The following is a 6132-nucleotide window of genomic DNA, read 5'->3' as shown; positions in this document are numbered from 1 at the left end:
CCAAACATCCCGATTTAACCAGCACCGCCTTGCACAGCTGTCCATGAGAAATGGCAGGTGTGACCTCGGTGTGTCTTGAACAGTTCTACGTAAATACCATCCATATGTGGACATTAATATGCATGTCCATGTAAGAAATACAATCTAGGACGGGTCATTCCTGTCCTGCAGGGCCGGTGTGTTTGCAGGTTTTTGTTTCCACCAGCCACCATAGCTGAAACTACCTGGTTGTAGATTCACTCGGAGATTAGATCACAGTAAAATATTTCACATAGGAACACAAGAAGTTAAGCGCTATCATTCATGTGATTATCAAGAAATGTAGCTAAAATGTGAGATGGTGTAAATGTTTGGGTTGATTAAGTAATTAAGGCCAGAAGTTGTCTCTTTTTACTTAACTCCATGTTTGAGATTTGGGAGGGTTCCAGGCTTTACTTGTTATCCACTTACTCCATAATCCTGCTTTGTGAAACGGCCCAGGTTACTGAAAATCAGCTGGATTGTGGCTCTCCAGGACCAGGGTTATAGACCCCTGGCATGGTGGGATGACATATCCATAATCAGTGGTGGAGACCTAACAACTGTGAAGGGAGAGGGGTATTACTTTATAATCAATTATATTGGTGAGTTGTGAGAGAAACACCACGGTTCTGTGGAGGTTGAGGTTTAAATAAAAACACAAAAAGTATACTCAATGTCAGCATATTTTGCATTTGTCTAACTTGTCTAACACCATTGTAGGAATGGTGTTTGACAAGCAAGCTGTCCATTTGATCAGCAGTCACTGCATACCTGCTTCGTTAAAAAAAAAAGCAGTACAACATCAGTAACCTAATGAATCACTTATTAGAAGTAGTGATGTTTCAGCATGGCAAATAATTTACTTGTCGATGTAGTAGTGTAATAGGAAGACAACATACCCAACTGTCATGACATGCACGCTGCTTGCTCTGAGTAATTAACTTATTCATTGAAAGGGACAAAATTAGAAAGTTGAATTAGAAAATTCATTAATTCTATGAAAAAACAGGTGTCATTAATTGTCCTTTACTAAGGAAGAAGGTAAGCAAATGTTTCACACATTGTTATAAAATATATTTCCTTCTGAAATGCTAAGTAAAATGGGCCATTCCAAACATTGTTTGGAGGAACAACGGCAGTTGATTAAAAACTTCATTGGAGATTGGAAAACGTATAAAGAAGTGCATCAAATTATAGGACGCTCAGCTAAAATGATCTTAAATGCTTTAAAATGGCAACAAAAACCCGAAACATGTAGAAGAAAACGAGCAACTACTGTTCTTCGGATCGAAGAATAGTCAGAATGGCAAAGATTCAGCCATTCATCAGCTCCAGAAAGATCAAAGATGATCTACAATTACCTGTAAGTGCTGTGACAATCAGAAGACATTACATCGAAGCTAGGCTATCAGCAAGAAGACCCTGTAAAGCACCATTGTTGAAAAAATGGCATGTGCAAGATCAGTTAAAATTTGCCATGGAACACATCGATTGGCCCAAAGAGAAATGGTGTAACATTCTGTGGTCTGATGAGAGTAAAATAGTTATTTTTGGGTCTAGTGGTCGCCGACAAAGCAAAGACGACCCCTGGGTACTGAATTCACTGCGAAGACAGTGAAGTATGGTCGCGCAAAAATCATGGTATGGGGATGTTTTTCATACTACGGTGTTGGGTTCGTATACCAGGAAACATGGTTCAGTTTGAATACATCAAAATGCTTGAAGAGATTATGCCTTGTGCCGAAAGAAGAATTGCCCCTGAAATGGGTGTTTCAACAAGACAACGAGTAAGCAAGGAACATCTTGGTTCCAGAAAAAAAGGATTGAGGTAATGGGGTGGCCAGCTCAATCCTCCGACCTCAACCCCATTGAAAACTTGTGGGGTGACATTAAAAAGTAAAACCCGAAAATTCACAGGAACTGTGGAATGTAGTTTGTTCATCCTGGGCTGAAATACCTGTTTCTAGGTGCCAGAAGTTGGTTGACTCGATGCAACGCAGATGCACAGCAGTTATGAAAAACAATGGTTATGCAACTAAATATCAGTTCAGTAATTTAAAGTGAAGTTAAATCTTGAAAAATGTATACAAGTAATGTTTGAGTTTGAAAAGAAAAATGTCAACCCTGCCATTTTTTTGAACAGATTAATATTAATTTTCTTTGCTTCCTGTAAAGGAATAATGCGGACTTGATAAAATGTGTTAATGCTTTGATTTTGAATTGAATGTGTAATGTTTGCACTAATATGGAACTAAAAGCTATTAAAAAATAGTTGCACTTTATTCACTTTTTTTAACGCACTGCTATTTATTTGAACACACCTGCATATACAGGACTACTCTGTGACTATTACCAAAGTGGATTGAACTAACAAACATGCCACATATTAAAATGAATGAGAGGTGATCATTCATTGCATTGGATGAAATAAAGCTCTCCTCTCCTCTTCAAGAATTCTGGGGTGGCTGAGCTGGACTGCACATATACACATTATTTTGGGTTGTTGTGAGATGACCTCTGTGCCTTTGTTAAAATAATGGTATATATGTTATGGTATGTGGTAAAATGCACACAAACTGATCATAGACATTTCAGGCACAGAAGTCTACAGACTACAGCAGCAGATGACTTAAGTCTAAAAAAGTCTAATAAATACCTAATAAAGTGCTTACTGAGTGTACTTATATAATCTAATATTAAATAATTAGAGAATAGTACTTGCATGAATGAATAATAAATTAATTAATAAATATGTTCCATTTCCTCAGCTCTCAAGATAAAACCCACATTTGTATATAACATATACACTCAGTGAGCACTTTATTTGGTATATATTAGACATTCTATTTAGACTTATTTGTCTTCTGCTGCTGTAGCCCATCCACTTAGAGGTTTGACGCGTTGTGTGTTCAGAGATGCTCTTCTGCAGTCCTCTGTTGTAATGTGTGGTTATTTGTGTTAGTGGATATTTTTGGCACGATTCTCTACTCTCTAGAGATTAGTGCCTGAAAATCACAGAATATCAGTTTCTGAGATACTCAAACCACCCAGTCTGGCACCAACAATCATTCCACGGTCAGTCAAAGTCACTTAGATCTCTTCCCCATACTGACATTTGGTCTGAACAAGAGCTGAACCTCTTGACCACGTCTGCATGCTTTTATGCATTTAGTTGCTGCCACATGATTGACAAGTAAATTATTTGCCATGCAGAAATATCACTACTTCTAATAACAGTGATTCATTTAAAATCAAATACATGGATTATAGAATCCAACTTTAACAAATAAGAGTTACTGTTATTTTTAAAAATAGTTCACAAAACAAAACAGTTCACAAAACAAAACGGTTTACAAAACAACCTTAATATTTACTTAAATGTTGAATAAGAAACAACTATACATTTGCATGTATGCAATGGAGGCAAAAAAAACATTTTTGACAGTGATAAAGCAAATAAATTTCACCTCAATTGATTTCATCTTGTATGGGTCGTACAGATTTGATTTCAATTAGGATTTGATTTAATGACATGTTATGATAGGGTAATTAAAGCACTCGACAGTTGCAGTAATGATCATGTCACGGAGCGCCTTTATACACCATGACATTGTTGGTAGGTCCCTCAGTCTATCTCTATAGTCTTTGTGGCCTTGTGGTGTGGTCCTCAAAGTTTCTATCATGGGGTCAGGCAATAATAGTCCCAACAGCCCTGTCAAAGGCAAGGAGCCAGTGTGTCTCCACTTGGGCTTTCACCACACAAACTGAACGCCACGCCATCCATCAAATGCACAACACCCCTTTCAATAGGGAGCAATCACAACGGGGCGGTCTGTTGGAATGGGCCACCAAGCTCTCCGTGTAGTCTGGGAAAGACGGTGAACCCACTTCACTGGCCACGATCAATTTCTGCCCAGCATGTTAAAACGGAACCACGCAGAGCTGAGGTTTGAGATGCGTATATAATGTGTCCGAGGCACAAAATGTCTCTGAGGTTTTAAGTTATCGCCCAGTTGATCATACTGCCCACAATCAACATAGACCGGCAAGAGTTTGATTACACGTTTACTACTGTACTGCTGAATTTAAATGATGCTTTACCATTCGTTTTTTTGTACCTCTTTCCCCCACTATCCTGAATGATTAGTTTCATTTTGTACAATGTACAACACATTTCTGCAAAGTGCTTGAATTCAACAGTATTGTTTTGATGGAAGCACAATTATCTGGCCTCCAGAACACTTGTTGGGGGTGTGTCTCTCTCATTCATATGTACCGATTTCACCCACTATAAACGCTGTGCTGCGTCCAATCACACCTACATGCAATGTCTAAGGGATTGCTTCTCATCCTACACAACCTGCAAGTTGTGAAAATGAACAAGGCAGTACATTTGAGCCCATGACAGGGGCAGATTTTTCAACTGAAAGTGTCAAAATTTGCTGTAAGTTTAGGACGTTAAAGTTTTTGTTTTGTTCATTGTGTCGTGGAGCATCAAGGATCCTCTTTTGAGATGAAGGATACGATTATCTTAAATGCCTTCTTTTGGTTTCACAGGATCGTGGGGTGATCCATATAGTAAAGCGCTGCACATTAGCTGGATGAACCACTTCCTAGCTTTTGGAAGCTAAAGATCACAGCACATCCTCAATGAAAGAGGCTAAAATGGGTCACAGTGGTAGCTGCAGGTGAAGAAACCGTAAGGACATGTTGTATTAAGAAATGCAACTGAGCAGCTAATAAATGGCTTGGATCTCGCCCTAATCATGTGTGGCTCTCTTATCCTGTGTGGCAATTAGCTACATGAAGACCTCCAATCAGTAAAGACGAGAGGGAATCGATTTCCAAATTAGCCGTCCCAACATTCCTCCCTTCAAATTATGTGGCCCGTGCATATACTTCTCCTTTCAGAGGTGAAGTTGCCGAGTAGACGTTACCGCAGGGTTCCCTGACGGCAGGAGCGATAGGAGGCACGGGGGTCTCACCCGCGCCCGGGGTCTGCAGTCCGTCTGCGTGACGTCCTGTAATTACTGCATCCCGGCCTGCAGGCCTATCATTCCACCAATGACAGCCTTATTACAGGCAAATGGATGTAGGCGGGGGGCTCATTTTTGGGGGCGGGGGCTCCTAAAACTCACAGCAAAGCAAAGCAGGGGTCAGGTCTTAATTCCCTTGTTTTCCCAGTCAGCTGCTCCTACCTGGAAGTCCCCTGTGAAATAGACACTGACATAAACTAAGAAGCACCAAACCCCTGAAGCAGTTAGTATCACCGTCAGTAATAACATTCTTTACAACGTATAAAAATTCAGTCATTAGGAACATGAAATATGGAATATGGTTTGGAATGAGGCAGTATTCCATGAATATTCAGTTTGATGTTAGTCACATTTATCATGTAAACATTCAATTCTCAGCTTGGCTGCTTTCAACGGATTGATTTCAAAAAGCCTATCTATCCCGTCACTCATGCTTCATCTCTCCCATGAGCCTTCGCTCCAACCTGACTTTTCTCCACAGGTCCTAGGCCTCCGTGTCTGGTGGCCTCCCTCCCCAACACCCCACTCGCATACAGACGCTCTCGCCCCTGCCCTGCTTAGCAACTGAGGCAGTGGTATCTGGCCCCATGGTGACAACGGCGAGGGGGGGGGGGGGGTGAGTGGGGGGGCATAGCCAGAGGCAAAGGCGTCCTCCGAGTGGCTCTGTAATAAGTGACAAATGGAAATTGCCGGGTCTGTGCGGTCAGTAGGGGTCGTACGGGCACGGAGGGGGGCCGGCGGGTACGGAGCCGTGCGGGACGCCGTTCTTTCAGGTTGACCGAGCCGCGCGGGGTGACCCGGCCGTGCCGGTAAGACGCAGGCTAAGCGGGTGGGCGGGTTTTGTCTTCCCCCCGCTGGTCCGACAGCTCGGTTTGTGTGTGGCGGCGATGGTGGCGGGGCTCTGCCGCTGGGCGGCATAAAAGAGCGCTGTGGTTTTCTGCACTCTCCTTTGTGGACGTCCTGCTCTTTTACCGCGCCCCCCCCAGGTGCCGGCCAATAGAACGCCCCCTTTCAGCCCCCGCTCTATGCAAACGCAAACACTGCGCTCCATTATGGCCGCTGGAGTGCATTCCAA

This window comes from Conger conger, chromosome 9 (genome assembly GCF_963514075.1).
Source record: "Conger conger chromosome 9, fConCon1.1, whole genome shotgun sequence".
NCBI lineage: Eukaryota > Metazoa > Chordata > Actinopteri > Anguilliformes > Congridae > Conger > Conger conger.
This window is presented reverse-complemented; position numbering follows the sequence as displayed.